Source organism: Mastomys coucha, unplaced genomic scaffold, assembly GCF_008632895.1.
Source record: "Mastomys coucha isolate ucsf_1 unplaced genomic scaffold, UCSF_Mcou_1 pScaffold20, whole genome shotgun sequence".
NCBI lineage: Eukaryota > Metazoa > Chordata > Mammalia > Rodentia > Muridae > Mastomys > Mastomys coucha.
In genome coordinates this window covers 29,650,931-29,670,932 of record NW_022196903.1, presented here as the reverse complement: position 1 = coordinate 29,670,932, position 20,002 = coordinate 29,650,931, and the positions used below count along the sequence as shown (strand labels likewise).

At 43.0% G+C, this 20,002-nt stretch overlaps 1 protein-coding gene across 6 annotated transcripts in view; it reads right to left on the bottom strand.

The window, feature by feature from the left end:
• Positions 1–20,002, bottom strand: part of Cald1 (caldesmon 1) — a 175,144-nt gene that overhangs the window by 103,916 nt on the left and 51,226 nt on the right. For 5 of the 6 annotated variants that reach the window (XM_031381493.1, XM_031381492.1, XM_031381491.1 and 2 more), the window contains one exon: positions 6,972–7,060. The exons of the other annotated variant lie outside the window; for it this stretch is intronic. The gene's annotated coding sequence lies outside the window, so the exon portion shown is untranslated. The remainder of the gene's footprint in view (positions 1–6,971; positions 7,061–20,002) is intronic. 6 annotated transcript variants of the gene reach the window in all.

Here is a 20,002-nt window from a genome sequence, read left to right as displayed (position 1 = left end):
AAAAAAAAAAAAAGAGGAGGAGAAAAAGGAGAAGGAGGAAAAGGAGGAGGAAGAGGAAGAGGAGGAAGAGGAGGAGGAGAAAGAAGAGGAGGAAGAGGAGGAGGAGGAAGAGGAGGAGAAGGAAGAGGAGGAAGAGGAGGAGGAGGAAGAGGAGGAGAAGGAAGAGGAGGAAGAGGAGGAGGAGGAAGAGGAGGAAGAGGAGGAGGAGGAGGGAGAGGAGGAAGAGGAGGAGGGAGAGGAGGAGGAAGAGGAGGAGGAGGAGGAGGAAGAGGAGGAGGAAGAAGAGGAGGAAGTTGTTGAACTGACCCTAGCAAGGAGAGGCTGTTTCACTTCAACTCGCTTGGCTCTTCTTAAAACTGGTATCAGGGGCAACTTGAAGCTCACAACTGTCCCCATTCAGCATGCTGGGTAGATCTGGAAGCTGCTGGGCACCCAAGACTCCTGGTCTGCAGAGTGCCTATCACTGGGAGCAGTTGTGACTGGGAGGGCTAAGGTGTCCAAGGGGTTGCTCAAAAAGGAGGTGGCTCCCTCGAGTGGGCCACTATCCTCTGTAGACAATGTCCTACACGTGGCTGCTCCTCATCATCCACCCTCGCAGACAAAGACAGTTCTCTGTCAGGCCAAACTCACGAGTCTTGGAACAATTTATTCTCGTTTCAATCTCTGGGCCCTGCTTTTGCTCTCCTGCACCCTGAAGTCAGTCTCTCTGTCTTTGTCTGTGTCTGTCTCCTCTCTCTCTCTTTCTCTCTTTCTCTCCCTCTCTCTCCTTTCTCCCCAGACTCTTTTTTGAATAATTTATCTATCCTTATTTTATGTGCATTGGTGTTTTACCTATGTGTATTTTGTGTGAAAGTGTCAGACACTGTAATTTCAGAAAGTTGTGAATTGCCATGTGGGTACTTGGAATTGAACCCAGATCCTCTGGAAGTGTTCTTAACCACTGAGCCATCTCTCAACTCTTATCATTAAGCACAGGACACCCCTCCCCCTCTCCATACTTTACATCCTTGCTGGCATGAAAGTCACTGTATAGGCCAGGCTGGCTTGGAACTTGTAGTGATCTTCTTGCCTCCCAAGTGCTAGCATTACAAGCACATCCAGCCCACACACTCAATTGCTTTACTGCAGTTGCCAGTGTTACTCTTAATATTCAATACTACATAGTTTGGCTATTCAGGTACTTCCTAATTTCTCTTTGCCTTGACCATAGCTGAAGCAGTTCAATGTTAGCACTTTGAGATCCCCTTTCAGTCTTGAGAATTTTCTATGTGATTATAGATGCAGGGAAACATTTGCTGAAGTAGATTTATTGAAAAAGCATTAAACAATGCACTTCTTTGCTTCCAAGCAAGTACTCATCCCATGTGTCTATTTCCTATCTACCTTATGAAGCTTCTAGAACAGAGATAGGGGCAGACAGCCTCATCAGAATTCTGCAGTTGCAGCATCAGAAAAAAAGAGTACTTCATAGTTTACTTCTCACTCGGCTCATCTCCTTACTCCAATGATCCAGAAACCTGCTACTCACCCTAGGAGTATTTGCATATTATGTGATCATTCATTTAGACTAGGCATGACACACCAAATGCTTTTAAAGAGGCAAATATTTTGGAGGTACTGGCTTAGAGAAATAGAAAACACATGTATCCCCAAGAACATTCAAATTCAAAATGAAAAACAAACAAACAAGCACATCACCAAAACCATACTGTGCAAGGAAGCATATTTTCAGGGCATTGTGTACTCCCAGCTGTTGCTAGCTTGTGATCCCTTACGTATGCAGTATTCCACTACTGACTCACCACACCCCAGTCCCACTTCAACAAGAAGCCAAAAGAGTGGACTCATTACAATGATCCCATACAAGTTTAACTTAGATCGAAAGGTCGATTTAGCCAATAGGTGAAGTTTATAAATTCCAACGTTAAGTCCTTGTAACAATCTCCACTGTCCTCGTTTCTCATACAGAAATATCAAAACCCAGAGAAAGTGGGTTATTTACCCAAGGTCACAGAGCTAGTTAATAGTAGACTCAGGATTAATAATCAGGTAGCCCTGTCCCACAGTGTGATTTCAACCATAATACTAGGCTACACAAGACCTGTAAATGCACGAGACAAGGGAGACAGGAGCAAGGACCTCAATGGTGAAATGATCATGGGACAGTCTGAGAGGATTTATATGCACCTACAGTCTTCCCACCAGGAGCTGTTTCCTGTTAAAGGGTTTGGCTCACTTGTTGTTAGGGCAAACTTCACACTTGATGTTTATTAATGAAGTAAAAATGAATCTCTTGTTTGTGTTCACTTGTGCATTGGCAAACCGATTTATTATTTTACCTAAGTGGAGGACACTTGAGAAAATAAGCTGAGTTCATTCTAAAATCTTAAAAAAATAAATCGCCACGCTTCACACTTTGGCCATGTCTTTGCTTTGCTTGCTCAATTAGCTTTTGACATGTCTCTAAATCACCGGAGTTCATCTGTGTCCATTTCTGGGGAGAGCTAGGGTTTGCCAGTTATTTTGGAGGCCTTATTTAAGAAACAAGATATGATATTATGTGGAAGGAATTAGCCATGGAGTCAGGGAGGCCCCTATCACAATGAGAAGTCCGATGGCTTTAGCTCCATGTCTTCATGGGAGTCTGCCTCTTGCTTCTGTTTCTGATTTGTGTGTGTGTGTGTGTGTGTGCATGTGTGTGAACACTCAATCCAAATGCCATGATAACCTGACTCTGCTTTTTACTTCAGTTTGTTTGAAACTATTGCTGTTTCTCTTTTTCCCTTTAAATGCCCTACAAAACCCAGAATTATGGAAACAAGTAATGTAGGAACAATTAGATGTCACTTAAAAATAATTTCAGAAGAATAACAAAACATAGATGGTACATTGTAATGCTGTGCCTATAACCATATGATGAAGGATTATAGATGGATGGGTTGGGGATGGGTGAAGAAATTTAAAACTTTGTGACCCCTTTGCCAAGATGAGGGGTAAAAAAAATTAAAATACGGTGACCCCTTGAGAAGATGGGGTAAAAAATGCATAAAGGTTACCAGACACCTCAATTTACGTCAGTGAGTACATTAATGGATTCACCAAGTTCTCAGTTGCATGAGTTTTTTTAAAAAGGTTCATTTCATAGGCAAGAATGCTACAATTGCTAGCCTAGACTTAAGATAGCACTTGGGATGCATATGTGTCTGTAGGATAAATGATGCAGTGAGTCAGATGAATGTTTAAGGGAGTTGCAGCTAATAGCAGCCATGGCCTTCCTTGCCACCCTCTTGTAATTACATCTTTAAATTCTAAACTACTAGTATTTATCTGGGAGAGGCAGTTTAAAAGGTTCCCAGAATTTTGATTTGAGACAAATGTCTTTAGACAAATTCTCCTTGATTTACATTATCCTGATAAAGCCGTGGTTAATTGAAAATGTATTCACTTCACCTGACCTACTGAGCGTCAGGGTGTCAAGTACTCTCATGTATCAGCTGTCTGATCTCCTGATGGGCAGTTCAGGCTGGAGCTGTGGTACCCAGCATTGCTAGAGTATCAGACCCCTTATTGCTAGCCTGGGAACAGATCCAAACACAAAACTTTGAAACACAGTTTCTAATGAATGCACATGGCTTTCACACCATTGTAAAGTCAAGAAACCCTAAATGCAGCCATTGTAAATCAACAACCACCTGCATTTATAAATTTTGAAAATCTGTGGTGAAATCAAGTTAAAAAAAAAACCATGGTTATAAATACTTATGGAGAGTCTTTGAAGACCTTAAAGAAAAATGCTCTTAGAGGGTTTGCTTCCTTAATACCCCATGTTTTGGCACTCACTCCCATTTTGCGTTCTCTGGAGTTGAGGAACACACTTTCCTCCAGTCTTCGGATGTCCTCGTCCACAATATATCATTTTTAGTTATTAAATAACAGGACTCGGTATTAATGTTGGCCTTCTCCATCTTTTAAGAAAGTGTTTTCAGCCAAAGATATTAAACTGCTCCTTTTCCCTGTCAGCGGGGCAGCCAGCATCCTGAGATCACAGCTCATTTGTACCACACTGGTGTGAATATTCAGACTCCATTTGTCTCCAGCTCTTAAAGGCTGGTGTTAGAATGAATGATGGACGTTTGTTTAGAATTAGGAAAAGGGAGGGGAAATCCACCCCTCTACCCCACCCCCCCGTAATAACTTTAGTCTAAAATATCCGTTCAGGGAATGCAAGCCTGCCCTTTCCTCTCAGAAAACTCCATTGGAAAAGAATCTAGATTTAATTTGGCATTGTTGGACTAGGGGTATAGAGAATAGTAGGAAGGAAACTGTCTCAACCCACTACCCCCCTCTTCCCCATCCAAGTTGAGTATTTGTTCTACTTAAATTTTACTGGAGGGTTGTGGCTTCGAGTCAGGCAAGTGAGAAGAGTTTAGAAGTACGCGGAGTCAGAGCATACCATTTTGGAATGCCAGGTGAGACCTGCGAGAGAGTCGTTGCAGATGAACAGCTCAGTCTCTCCTTTCTCTTGGCTGAGTATTCACTGTCGACAGGGCTCCTGGCACTACCATCTGCCTTGCTTCCTGTTGTTTGTGCCACACTCTATCCATCAGCCCTGGGCTGGCATCCTCTTCTGTCAGAAGCTGCACTGGGCAGGGGTGAGTGCTCTCATGAGCTTCCTCTGAAGGCTGCAGGTAATGTCTTAGCCAGGGAACCCCCATCATTTAGCCAAGCTGACAAGTCTCCACATGAGGGGCTAGAATTTCTTCTTACACTGCTAAGCAACCACAAGGTGGGAAGACCCTGAGAACCCATGTTCCTGAGAACCCATGTTCCTGGGCCTCCGCAATCTCTAGTCAAACATGGCTACAGCCAGGCTCACTGTGGACTTGCCTTGTGAAAAGGACGGGGAAGAAGCCTCCTTAGGGGAGACCTCTGGATAGTGGTGTGTTCCAGGCCTTCTCCCATAAGCCTCATTTTATAACCACTCCCAGGAATTCTTAGGGAAACATCATATTATGAGTTTAAATCCTAATATGTATTTCACATTTGAGAAAATTTGAGCTAAGTAAGAGACAGAATACTTTGTTAAGGGTGCCCAGGGAAAGCCATTCTGTAAAACTCAAGAAAAATGGAAGAAAATAAATTCCTAAAGTTCTCTTTCCATCTGGAGCGTCAACTGTTTCTTAACATATTGGCCCACGGTGGTTATGAAGTCTCCCATTCATGCTCTGTTCTGAAACAAGAGCAAAGGCTTCTAGGTGCTTACAGGAAAAGTGTCTCCTTCACGTGCTTACAGGAAACGTGGTCTTTTACCTCAAGCCTGTTAGGTGCCTGAACTTAATGAAACACAGTTGGGAGGCACTTCTGCTGGCCATGGGCCACCATTCACTGGAATGTCCCAGTGCAGCTCTTTCCTTTATATTTTCTTACTTTATAGAAGTAGAAATTTGTGTAAAGTTCCAGAATCAAGTGTCGTGGCATTTGGGGGCACTTCCTTCCTGACTACTTTAGAACCATAAGGAGAGAAGGATGGGAGTGAGTACTGTAAGAGAGCTGACATTGCAAAGGGTGGAAGTATACAGAGAAGGAGTTTGTAGGCCTCTGACAGCCTGTTCTGTGAATAGTTACACAGTCCAAATACACACAGGCACACAGGCACAGACAGATGGACAGACAAACACACACACACAGATAGCCTTTTCTGCTAATAGTCACACAGTCCAAATACACACAACACAACATAGAGACAGACAGACAGACAGACAGACACATACACACACACACACACACACACACACACACACACACCTACCTCATGAGAGAGGTTCTGCTAAAAGAGAACCAAGGATATGAAGAAGAGAGGGGAAGCAGGAGGAATGAGGTACAACTGAAATAATCCTGAGACGGTAATTGCCTGAGAATGGTGCTAAACTCCTGAAAACAAACAAAGAAGCAAACCGAAAACCAAGAACCAAACTAAACCCAAACCCCTTCTTTGAATTCAGGCAACCCCCTCCATTTCCTTTGTTTTCCACACCCTATCTTAGGAAAAGCCCATTTGTGCTCCTCAGGAGCTTCTGTTGGTTAGACTTGTGGTGGTTTAAATAAGAAATGCCCCCATAGTCTTGTTTATTTAAAAAACGTGGGAGGTTATAGAACATTTAGGATGTGGAATCTTGCTGGAGGACACCGCTGGGGCAGTCTTTGAAGGGTTACATACTGACCCCATTTCCAGCTCACCTCTCTGTTTCCTGTTACCCTTGAAATGTGATCTCTCCTCTCCCCACCCCCTGTCTGCTGCCTTGTTTCCCTGAAAGGATGGACTCTGACCTCTCCAGAACTGTGAGCCAAAATAAACACTTTTATCTACACGTTGCTTTTGACCCTGGTTTATCACAGCAACAGAAAAGTAACTGATCCACTTGTTTAAAAGGGCAGGTGGTCCATTACTCCTGAAATCACTAGCCTTTTCCCAAAGATAGGCTTAGGGGCCTTGTGTGGCAGAGTCAATCTCTTTATTGCCTCAAGACTACAGTATTAGTCATAGTTAGTGAAGAGTTCATGTGCCTTAAGAAATTACTCATGAAGTTACACACGATGGCTTACACCTTTAGTCCCAGCACTTGCGAGTAGAGGCAGGTGGATCTCTGTGAGCTAAAGGTTAGCCTGGTCTACAAAGTGAGTTCCAAGCTAGCCAGAGTTTGTATCAGGAACAGACAAACAAATTACATGTGTAAGAAAGAGAAATAGAAAGTCAGATTGCAAAACAGGAAAATATCCCTCAAAACCTTGATAAAGTTTACCAGATTCACTGAGAGCTAACTAAACAAGAAGAGGAAGAGCAAGCAGGCTGGTTTTTCCATGATGTAACTTTAAATGCAAGAATCAGCAAGATTTGCTGTAACTTTACAGCAAATCAGGGAGAGAGGTTATACGTGCACTGTTAGCAGAGACCAAAGAAACAAATTACTTACACAGAAGCAGTCAGGTGTCTACTTCTGAACCTTTGACCGTCCACCCCTGTGGGTTGGATTTGATGATCTTGAAATCTGTTATTGGTTATCTGGAATAAATAGAAGATTGGAAGAGAATCAAGTAGAATAACCTATAGACAATGTAGAGTATACATTCATTCTTATATATTTTTTAGGTATTTATGTATTATTTATTCTCTGAGTGTGTGCCACATGTAGAGTGGAAGTCAGAGGACTACTTGGAGTCATCTCCTTCGGCTGTGAGGGTTCTGGGGACTGAACCTGAGTCATCGGGCTTGGTGGCAAGCGATGCTACCCACTGAGCCATCGCCCCAGCTCTAGAATGCATATACATAAAATATCGATTCTCTCTCAGGTACATCGTTAGTTGAGCGCTGAAGGAAGAACATAGGCCTGAATTAGAAATAGCTATTTTGAGCGGGGAGATGGCTCGGCAGGTACAGGTGCTTGCTGTATACAAGCCAGACCATCTGAGTTCGGGTCTCTAGAGCCCACATAAAGGTAGAGGCAGTATTGCAAAGTCTGTAAGCCCAGAGGCATGGGAGACAGGACAATCTCCAGAAGCTGTCTGTCCAGCTTGCCTGCTGAAGAAACCCTGGTCAAAGAGGGGGAAAAGGTGGGAACTGACAGGAAGGTTGTCCACCAGCTTCCACAGTGTACTGCGTACATTAGAGTAAGTCTTTCTTCCTCCCTCCCCCCACTCTCTCTCCTCTCCTCACTCCCCACTCCCCTCTCCCCTCTCCCTCATTCAAACACACACACACACACACACACACACACACACACACACACATTGTGGGGGATTGTCAAACATTTTCATTTTAAAGAAAGTAAATGTCATTATTACAGAAGCAACCCAGAGTTGCTAACCTAAATATCAAGGCAGAGCAGGATGCGTGGCCATATACCTACTCTGACAGGACCGACGTTTATTTGCCACATTCTTTTTTCTTTGTTCCTAATATATTCAGCAGTTTTACTTTTTGAAAAAGAGAGTTAGTGAAGGGAAACTAGTGGAAGAAGTATGCTAAATGTAGGTGGGAAAAAATAATCCTTTTTTGTCCTAGTGTGCATGCGTGCGTGCGTGCGAGCGTGCATGAGTGTGCATGTGTCCTGTGAGCGAGACCAAAAAACAAAGCAAATAACAAAGGAACTGGAAGAGAAGCCTTTCCCTTTGTGCTGGGGTTGCAGGTCTGCAGATGAGAACTGAGTGGATTTTCTACTCTGTCTCGAGGCAATCCCTGTCCGTGGGAACCATCCCTCACCTTATCACTTCTAGCCAGCGCCGACCGTGCAGTGCCAAGCACAGACATTCTGGCTGACCTTGCTCTGAAGCCCTTGCCAAGCGCTCTGCAGGCCAAGCTGAGTCTAGACCAGACATACTTAAGGAAGGACAAGACTGAGGTAAAGGAAGGGAGGGAGGGGGCTAGACACATGGCGAATGAGCCTGTCGTCCTTCCTTCCCCAGTCTCTAGCAAGCTGGTGGCAAACAGCCAGGCACTATTTATTATTGCTCCTTTGAATTAGCCATCTACCCAGGCAAGGGGAGAAATGGGTTATATATGAAAACCTTCACTATAGGAGAACCAGTAATGAAAGGAAAGGAGAGAGTGTCGCCTTACCATCAGATTTCTTGAAATAGTGATTTTCTTGGGTCCTTAAGAAGTGGCTAAGTAAACTGTTTGGTAGTACAAGAAACAGCAACTAGCATTTTTCTTGGTAAAAAAAAAAAATGTTTAAAATTATATGTGGGAGGGATCTCTATAATCAGGCTTGATTTTTTTTTAAACTAAGAATATTCTTAGATATTTCCAAATAGGTACCAAGAAAGAGTTTCAGGTAATGCCTTGCTATAACAAGGAGCCATTGCAAAGGTTAAATTAGGAAACTTAACAAAAATAGATGATACTTTATCTAGCACCAACTGAAGAATTAATTTCACATGTTACCTTCCACTGCTGAATTGGGACCCGGGATGTCAACATTATTTCTATCAAATAACACTTGTTACATAATATCCTTTGTATTCATTATATGGAAGTAACAGTAATAATTGTTATTTATTAAGAATTGTGTATGTGTGTGAGGCCCTGTGCTAAGCACATCACACACTTGTGCTTCATTTAATCACTATAATAACCTTGTAGGATAAGGGTTTAGAAATTCACTGTGTTTAAGAGTTAAGTTAAGGCCACCAAGCCTGATGACTCATGTTTAGTCCCCAGTTAGCAAGCAGTAAAGCCAGAGGTTGACAAAGCCTGGTTTGTCTGAAGCCACAATCTGCTTACTTATTGAGTGAGTACACTGCTCCAGGACTAAGTATGCGATGTTGGACAAGGAGTCTATATTTATGGAGCTTACATGCTGGCCAATTAAAGTCAATGCATACTTTTGATTAAATAAATTAAAACAAGTATAGAGGTTACTGGAGTAGGGTTAGTAGTCTAGTTTGAACATTTCGGTTCTCTCTGATGTCCATGCATTGAAAACTTAATCCTCAAATTCACGTGTTGATGGAATTTGAAATGGAGCTTTGGGAGCTATTTTAATGATCAGGAGTAGATGAGGTCACCGTGGTAGGGTCATCATGATGGGATTAGTGGCTTTCTAAGAAGAGAGAGACCCAAGCACTCTTGGGATCACACAACATAAAGGATCTAGAAGCCATCAGCTTGGTATTGACTTTCCCAGCCTCTAGAATCTGTGAGAAACCAAGTGGTGTGTGTGTGTGTGTGTGTGTGTATTTTGAAACATGGTCTTTCTACACAGCCCAGGCTGGACTCAAATTCAGAGATTCACCTGCTTCTGCCTCCTGAGTGCTGGGATTGAAGTGTGGGCCATCACACCAGCTCAGTTTCTTTTCTTTACAAATTACCCATCTTGCATCATTCTATTACAGCAGCAGAAAATGTCCTGAGACAGATGGGAAGGGTGGTCTTTAATGAAGAGTAGATGAACAGATAGCTAGATGAGCACATAGCTCATGAAAGGAGGCACCTGCACAGAAGACTGAGAACTATGTCCCAATAGCAAATTCTGGTGTGGACTTCTACATGCTTGCGATTTCGAAACTCATCCACACCGCTCGGTCCCCATGGGTGTCGGCAAGGGTCACTCAGAAGGTGTCTCCAGAAGTGCTATCTTTGCTAGGAAACATGAGGGTGTAGGTGGCTGCCTATGAGAGGGTTCCATCTAGTACCCAGAAGGACGCTAAATACTTTATGTTGTGATAGAGGAGGCACTTCTGCACACTCGGGAACCTGGAGAGTGTTTCGTGCGGTCTTACATGCTTTCCCTTCAGTCTTTTAGATGATAAGATAGAACATTCATTTAATGATCTGCAGAACAGGGAAAGCTACAGGACAGGACGCGACGCTCGGAATGGGAAAGGAATGGGACGCAACTCTTCCAGCCTCGGTTGGCAGGGAGCCAAGTACCCATGGAGATGGATATTAAAATAAAATATTTAAAAATAGATCTGTGGAGTTTAGTCAGAATGAGTCAGTGGCAAACAAAACATTAGTACTTGTCTCTGACTCCCATTTGTAACTGAGTATGGAAGTTGGAAGTCAGTTAGGATGGAGGGAATGGACAATTCTAGGGCATTTAAATAAACATCATTGAGTAGATAGATCTTGAACGAGTTACTTAACTAATCCTGGCCTCTCAGTTCCTCAGCCCAATATAAAGCACTTGGACTATAGTTCTTAAGATATCTTCCAACTCATATGGTTTATATATAGTTATTTGATATTTTAAGGGAATAAGGGAAAGAGCTACGTTATGAATCTCAACACATGTGGAAGACCTTGTAGTTGTGAATCAAAAGGCCAGTGTGCTCTCCTGTCAGGACCACCCAGTACTATCCCATCACTAACATTTCTAAGAGATGAGTATATTAGAAATAATAACATATGGCATAGTAGTGTCTGGAGCTTACTGAGGGCCTGCTATGTCCAAGGAACTTGGCATGTGTTATCTTGTTCAGTGTTCACCATCTTAAAGTAAAGACACAGACTCAGGATCATTGCTGCATAGTTAATAAATGATAGAGTTGAAATGTAAGCCATAATAGTCTTATTCCAAAGCTCTCTCCCTGACTGAACACCCGGAGTTCTCATAGTTTCCAAGGCTCTTCTAGGACCAGTTACAAAAACTGATATGAATCAGGCTTTTGATTAGCTTCTTGGGTGTGTATAGACCAACTGAGGGACCTGCCTGCCTAGAGTAGATCAGCTTGGGACAGCCCAATGTTATTATTGGAGACAACTGAAAAACTTGCCTGAAATATAAGATCTACCCTAAGGTGTCAGAAAGCTGCTGCAATAACTGGAAGCTCAGGGGTCAACATCCTAGAGAGGAGGAAGACAGCAGAGAGTCCCTCACCCCCAAATCCAGTGGTTTCTACCAAGACAGTCACTGTCCTCAAACACAATGGGTAAGAGGACTGAAAAATGCCACAAGGCAAGGCAGCACATGCTTATAATTTTAGCTCTGGGGAGCTGAGGCCAGCCTGGGCTGCATTATTGAGCTCAAGGTCAACCTGGCCTCTATAGCAAGAGCTTGTCTCATAACAAAAGAGAACACAAAGGAAAAACAAAGAGCACATTTTTCTGTGTGGTCGCACAGAGGTAAACAGCAAAAGCTTAGAGTTTACAAAGAGAGTTTCATCTTGGGGATCTTGTATATCTTATTTGTGGTAGATATTAGCTACTACAAAAAATCTAGAACTCAACTAAAAAGAATCCATTTAACTGAATGTCTATTATACTTTGAAAAAAAAAAACCAAATGAACAACAACAAAAAGAGGAATGGGAAGGAAAGGAGGAGAAAGGAGAGGGGGAGGAGGAAGGGGAGGAGGAAGAGGAAAGGGAGGAGGATGAAGGGGAGGAGGGGAAAAGAGAGGAGGAGGAAGAGGAAGGAGAAGAGGAAGAGAAAGGGAAGAAGGAAGAAGGGGAGGAGGAGGAGGAGGAGAAGGAGGAAGAAGGGGAGAAGGAGGTCTCTTGGGATCCTTGGGATGTTCACTGATGAAGATGGGTCAGAGTAGAAGTGCTCGATGAGTTGTTATCAAGACTCATCTCCGGTGGGCTTCATGAAGACTAACATCTCAGGTCAATTCTACAGCAGCAAGCTTTCCCAAAAATAAGAGCAATCCATACTGGGAAAAATGTAACATCATCTGTACACGTGCTGGGAACTGAACCTAGATCCCCCTGGAGGAGTAGCCCATGCTTTTAATCTCTGAACTATCTCACCAGCCTGCCAGTTATTAGCTTGATTGTTCATTTGACACAATGTGAAGCCACCTGAGAAGGAAGCCTCAGTGAGGAATTATGTAGGTTACGTTGGCCTTTCCTCATCCATGTTTGTGAGGGATTCTCTTAATTGGAGGTTAGAACGCTCTCAGCACTGCCTCATGGTCTGGGCCCTGAACTGAACAGAAAAGAGGCAATGAGCTGAGCATAATCACACATTCAGTCATTGACTCTTCTCTGCTCCTGTCTGTGAATGCAGCTAGACTCACTACCGCCCTAGCTTCCCTGCAACAATGGGTGGCATTCTAGATCCGCAAGGCAGATAAGCTCTTTCTCCCTTTAATTGCCTTTGTCATGGAATTTTATCCCAGCAACAGGAAAACGAATGAAGGCAATCTCGGTCTGATATCTATTTGGAAAACATCGACAAAATCCAACCTCTAATTATCAGAATGCCTACTATTTTTTTTTTTTACATGGATTGATAAACTAAATGTGAAGCAGGTTACAGTTATGTTGGGGATAGCTGGTGGTGAGAGAGTGGAAAATATCTGCATATGAGAATTTTGTAAATAGGACATTTAAAAATACTATTTGTCTCCACTGCTGGTCCTGTTGACAAAGTCCTTCCCTGAGCCTGTCAGCTGCAGAGTGCTACTTCCTTTGTCCTCTCTCAGATACAGGGCAGCTAGTATGTGGAGGTCCTTGGTCCATTTGGCATTAGCTTTTGGGCAGCATGTGAGAGACAGATCTGATTCACTCTCCTACATGATGTAGCTCTCCAGGTTGACCATCACCACTTCTTGAGGATGCCGTCTTTCCTCCAGTATGTGAGGTTTTTTTTTGTTTTGTTTTTGTTTTTGTTTTTGTTTTGTTGACTCTTGATCAAAAAACCAGGTGGCTGTAGGAGTATGCGCTTATTTATATCAGGGCCCTCAGTTCTAGTTCACTGGGTAATGTGTCTTTTTAAAGCCAGTGTCATGCTGGCTTAGTAATTACTATAGCTCTATAGTGTAACTTGAACTAAGTCCTAATGATTTGCTGCTATGCCCATAGATCAGCATATTGCTCAGCCCTCACCAGAGAAGCTACTTGTAGATGGTGTTAACGCACACACTGACAACTGGTCGGCATGCAGAGAATGCGAACCTTCTCAGTGCTTGACCCTAACTGGGACATCTGTATCACACCTCCTCCTTCTCCTACAGCTTGGGGATTTTCGTGGGAAGAGGAGGGCGCAAAAACTCTAAGAGCCAGAAGCTATGGATGGTTATAAGGAAACTGTGTTACAGGATACAACAGGACGGTTGCATAGACAAACTCAGTAGTTGTAACTACGTGCACCAGACTGGTACGAGATCAAGGCAGGCAACATCCCAGCATGGAGCAGTGAAGGCGGTCAACTCCTATCCCTAGCCTAGGAGCTACTAAGCAATTGCTAGCTGCTGAGAGAGGGAGTTTTTTCCTTAGAGCAGTGGTTCTCAATCTTCCTAATGCTGCAACCCTTTAACACAGTTCTGGGATGCTGTGGTGACCTCGAACCATAACGCTATTTGTGTTGCTACTTCCTAACTGTAGTTTTGCTACTGTGTGTATTTGTCAGTCAACAGTAACCAGAAGCTTCAGACCTGTCACCATAGTCACAGAGAAAGTAACCTTAGTGCCTATCAACCTCAAAGCAGAGAAACTGTGTCAGGCAAAGAATTAAACGATATGGCACTGAGAACGGTCTCAGAACGACTCAGGAAATCCATCTGAGAGACACGAGGTTAGACAAGACACCCAAAATTACCATAGTCCATCAATACAAACTTAGATTGTACATCTGGTATCAGAGATCAGAATAAGGTAGCAATGATGGCAGTAAGTCCTGGAGGGAGCTCCTGGGTGCCATTGTTCCTATAGATACTGACCTCACAGGGATGTCTGCTATGTGAAAATTCACCACGCTGTACAGTTATGGGCTGTATGATTTTCTGCACATTATATATCATTTCAAGGTTCTTTGTATTGCACGTGCCTAGGCCAAAAGGAAACCCCAATCTGCAAGGAGGAAAAATAGAGGGGGTTTGTGAGCTCAGAATAGATCAAAGGTCACAAAGCCCCGTGTCCTCAGTCACCTGTTTTATCAGCAGGAAAATAACAAGGTAAAAAAGAAGGATAAACCATGAGAGAAAGGTCGAGGCAACATAAATCAATATGGCACAGAAGGAAGGCTGGGATCAATTTGGTCCGTTATTTCTAAATTAAAAGTCAACACTGGATTATTTACCAGTGACTTGGTGACCTTTCCATATATGTTTTGGCTTGCCATACCTTAAAAGAGAAATACTGAATGTCTTTGCAACTGGCTCCTACCAAGGCAATTCAAATACACGGACTACTTCTTATCTAAGATGTTCTGAAACTTCCCAGGCTCAACAGCCATTGCTCACTGCCTACCATGTGTCCTCCTCATAATCATGAACACCTCTCCAAACCCAAGCAACCTGCATGGGTGTCAAGACCATAGGCAAGAGATCCCCTTTGCTTTTAAAATTGTACATGCCTTTTTAGTTTTTTGCTTTTTATATTTATATTATGAAGTTCACCTATTGTAGTCTTGTATTTCATCATAGTTTTACAATTTACAATTGCAATTACGATCTTTTAGTTATTTGTCTTATCATGTGCGAGCATGTTTGTCCGTATGAACTTGTGTGCATTGCTTGCCTGCAGGAGCCTGTGGAGGTCAGAAGAGGGGTTGGATCCCCTGGAACTGGAGTGGCAGGTGGTTATGAGGGCCTACGTGGGCACTGGGAAGTGAACTTAGATCCTCAGCAAGAGCAGTCTAGTGTGCTTAACCACTGGGTCATCTCTCCAGCCCCTCAGCACGGGTTTTTATACCTGCATGAGAATCTCTTTTTTTGTTTTGTTTTTGTTGTTGTTGTTTTTTTGTTTTTTTAATGGAACAAGTTTTTAGTGCCACTATGGAATTACGAACATGAGAATATTTGTATAAATGAGTAGAAAAGATAGATTTCCTAGACAGCAGACAAAGCTTCGAAGTGCTCAACTAGTTGGGCACAGGTAACATATTATGGTATTGTGGAAGAATACAGGCTGTGGGGTTATATAGACCAAACTTAACAGAGCTGTGGTTTGAGGAAAATTCACTTTGCATATCAGTTACTTTAATATCGAATTATTACTGAGAGTTGTAACAATCACCTGAAGAATGTCTCCTCTCCTCTGCTCAGCTTTTGAAACATTTTGTTAATGCTTCAATGGCACTAACCTCTCTCTCTCTCTCTCTCCCCCTCTTTTTCTCCTTCTCTCTCTCTCTTGCTCTCCCTCTCCCTTTCTTTCTCTCTTTCTTTCTCTCTCCAACTCCTCCTTCCCCTCCCATCTTCCTTCCTCAGTTTTTAATATGTAATATATGATATATATAATATATAATAATTATAATTGTATATAATAAACATAATAAATTATATATAAATATATAATGATGTATATAATAAATATATAAAATAGTATATATAAAATATTTTTAATTCACTTTACATCCTGCTCACTGCCCCTCCTCCCAGTTACCCTCTCCCACAATCCTCCCCTCCCCCACCCCGTTTCTCCTCTGAGAGGGTGGAGGCCTCTCTGGCTATCCCTCGACTCTGGCACATCAAGTCTCTGTGGGGTTAGGTGCATCCTCTCCCCCTGAGGCCAGACAAGGCAGCCCAGCTAGAAGAACATATCCTATCGACAGGCAACAGCTTTTGGGATAACCTCCCGCTCCAGTTGTTCTGGTACCAGCTCATTGATAGCAAGCACTTCACCAAAGCCTGCTGGGTACCTGAGTAAGTAAGTGAAGGAAAGGGCCTAGGATGAGGTTAGCACACTGTGAGGCCCCTGTGAGTATCGGCTTCTTTTTCTTCACCCTTCCTTGCTCTTCTGCATCTGGAAGGCAGAGCAACCCTCCCCTACCCCACCCAGCATCTATTTCTGTGTGATCATGTGACCATAGAAAGCTGCAGAAGCTAAGGAAACTTTGCAGAGTTCTTAAAATTTCAAGGAAGGCAAAGGGTATAGTTTAAATCTGGACTTTCAGAGGAGCCTATTTGTAAAGTATGTGGACAGGGGAAATCTTTCCTTTTTGGAATAAAATAAGAACACATAAAATGCAGAGAAAAGACTTTGATGTTTTAAGCGAGGCTCTTAGCTGCACCCCTTTCTATTTTTCCATGGCCTGGGAATAATTCATGTCGCTCTTGCTTCAGCCAAGTTCTTTCCATTTTTAACAGAAGAATGAGGGTAGATTTTTCTAGGCAAGATGGTTTCTGATTGGAGAAGCATTAAGAACGCATCCAGAGCAGGGCGGATGAAGGTCAGATGTTTATTTTTAAAGCACTGTGAAGAGTTCTCTACTTGCTGAAAGCAAACAGGGAGGAAAGAGTCGTTTATGTAACGGTGAAAGTTCTAGATTTCTCATGGGGAAGGGGTGGATGTCTTTGATAACTTTCTTCTGGATGTGAACGTGTAAGATGTAGCCTTCTGAAGCAAACAACGTCCCTCAATTCAGAGTCACTGTTTACCTGAGGCTGGCATTTAGCATAAACACTGAACATCCTGAGGGGCAGAAGTGTGGCCTGGAGAAACCCAAGGCCGTGGAGACACTCGATGGGATTTCCCTCCCATCTGATCACTTCACCAACCTTTCTCAGTGAGTGCTGGAGCTTCACGTGTTGTGTGTGATGTTAACTGCTTGGGTTCCAAGGTGCTAAGAAGTAACAGGCTTCATTTTTAAATGTATGACCGTGTATGAATGTGTGGATGGTGTGTGTTGGGGGGGGCACACACATGCCACAGTGCACATGTGGAGCTCATGTGTTCACCTTCCACGTAACAACTTTTTATTTCTTCTTGTAGAGTTTTTCGTATGTACTTAGTGTGCTTTGATTTTATCTACTCCCCACACGGCTCCAGATACCCCAGATCCCTCCCAACTTCATGTCTTCTTTCTTTTCTAACCTACTAAGTCCAAAATTAATGCTACCCAAACATTTACGGGGCCCCAGCTCAAACTCAGGTTGTCAGGATTTCAATGGCAAACCTGTTACTCACTGACTCATCTCACTGGCTCTTAATCTTCTGTTCTTTTTTTTAAAGTTGATTTTTATTAAAAAAAAAAATGGGTTTTTTGTGCATAGTTCTTTTTTATTTTTATTTTTTTAACTAAAAAAATAAGTTTTTATACAATATATTTTGATCATATTCTTTCCCCTCCTTAAATGCCTTCCAGAGTCTCCAAATCTCTTTACCCTCTCAACCTCATGTTCTGTGTGTGTGTGTGTGTGTGTGTGTGTGTATGTGTGTATGTGTGTGTATGTGTATGTGTGTGTGTGTGTGCGTGTGTGTGTGTGTGTGTGTGTGTGTGTGAAAAACAAAACAAAGCAGCAACAACAAAAACCTAATACAACTCCCCCAAAAAAACCAAACCCCAAACAAAAACCATGTATCTCATTTTTGTTGGCTGTCTAGTCCTGGGCATGGGACCTGCATTAGAGTGTGGTTGATATAGCCAGAGACACTCCATTGGAGAAAACTGATTTTCTCTTTTCCAGTAGGTATCAATTACAAATAGTTTCTTGGTTAGAGGTGGGGCTTTGTGTTTCCTTCCCCTTCTCTGTGCTGGGACATTGTCTGGATTGGTCTTGTATGTTGCCTGTACTTATTTTTTATATATATTAAAAGGACTGTAGAGATGGCTTAGCAGGTAAGAAAGCTTAATGATTTTCCAGAGGACTTGAGTTCCCAGCACCCAAATGGATGGCTCACAACCACCTGTCACTCCTGCTTCAGGGAATCCAATGCCCTCTTCTGCACTGCATGGGTACCTACACTATCACATATGTATATATGTATGTATGTATGTATATATGCATATATGAATATATGCACATATATGTATATGCATATATAATTTTTATTTTATGTGTATGTATGGTCCATCTACACACACACACACACACACACACACACACACCCCACATGCATGTAGCGCCCACACAGGCCAGAAGAGAGTGTTGGATACCTTGGAACTGAGGTTACAGATAGTTAGAAGGTATCATGTAGGTGCTGGGAACCAAACCTGGACCCATTTGCAAGAGCAGCAAATCCTCTTATCCACAAGATCATCTCTCTGTCCCATGAAACAAAGTCTTAATTCTTTTTCTAGTAATAGTTTTGACTTACAAGTTAAATTTTCAATACCTGGGGACAGAACTATATCTCATGATTTCTTTTATTTCCAGTTGCTTAAAGTAAGCTGAAAGCCAAGGCAAGTAACAGCCAGAGTAGAATAATCTTGTTCCACTCCAACAAAATGGTAGGCGCTTCCCAACTTTGCCATCCACCACAGAGCCTTAGGCTAACGTGTCCAGTGAGTCCATTTAAAAAAAAAACATGTGGAGAAAACAAACTGGTCTGTAAGACTCTAAGTCTAGGTTATCCTAGAACACCAGCTGAAGCCAGCAGTGTGGAGCCCTGGGAAAGTTTGAGCACGTCACTCTCCTCATCTCAAAGGATGACAGCCCAGTGCTGTTCACATTTACAGCTGAAGAGTACTGAGTGGAGCTACAATCCCATAGATGAAACATGTGGCCTTGCACTAGAAAACTAGTTATCAACACACTCATCGCTCATTCGCTATTACCCGGATCTGCGTTTGCCCTTGTGTAGGAAGCTGTAGACATCAGCAACCACAGTAAAATAGCAAGGCTTAGGGGGCCATTTTGTGCACAGGGCCCTGGGAACAGCCAGTGGAATTCCTCTGACCGGGTCTCCTTTTGACTTTTCCCATAGACCCTGTTCCTGCTCTGAAATGTCTGGAATGCTTGGTGGGAATGAAGCAGCTGGTCATTAGGCAATGATGCCTCTATCACACAAGAGAAGAACCCTTTGTGGACTGATTGCCATGCGACACTTGGGGCATCGCAGCGAGTTAAGAATGTGAGAGCAACGTGGCTGCAGTAAACAGAGCTCTGGGTCCTTCGTGTCTTAAATAGGTTTTCTATTTCTGTGATTAAAACGCCACAAGCAAAATAAAGTTGGGGAGGAAAAGGTTTATTTTGTCCTGCAGCTCATCATCCAGGGGAATCAGGGCAAGAATTCAAGGCAGGAATGTGGAGGTAAGAATTGATGCAGAGGCCAAGGAGCAGCCCTGATTACTGGCTTTGCCCCTCATGGCTTAGGTGTCTGCTTTCTTACAGCACCCAGGACCACAGGCCCAGGAGTGGTACTGCCCACAGTACCACTTATGTCCTCCTCACACACATATTACCAATCAAGAAAATGCATCACAGGCCAATCGGATGGGCTCATTCCTCAGTTGAGGTTCCCTCTTCCCACATAGTTCTTCCTTGTGTCAAGTTGACATAAAACTAGCCAGCACACCCTCTCTGGAGTAATTTTAGTGGTGACCCCAGAGGTCAGTGAGACAAATATTACTGGAAATATTTTATGATGGGGTCTAGGAAGGTCGACCGAGACTAAATGATTTCCCCAAGTCTTCTCAGCTGGCAGTGGGAAGAGCTGCGTTCTAAATCCTAAGCGTCTCTCTCTCTTTCTCTCTCCCTCTCTCTTCCTCTCTATCCCTCTCTCTGTGTGTGTGGGGAATGTGGGGGTGGGGTGTTCATGTGTAGAGGCCAGAGGTTAATATTAGTGTTTTTTCTCAGTTCCCCTGCACCTTGTTTTAAGTCAGGGTCTACCGCCTAACT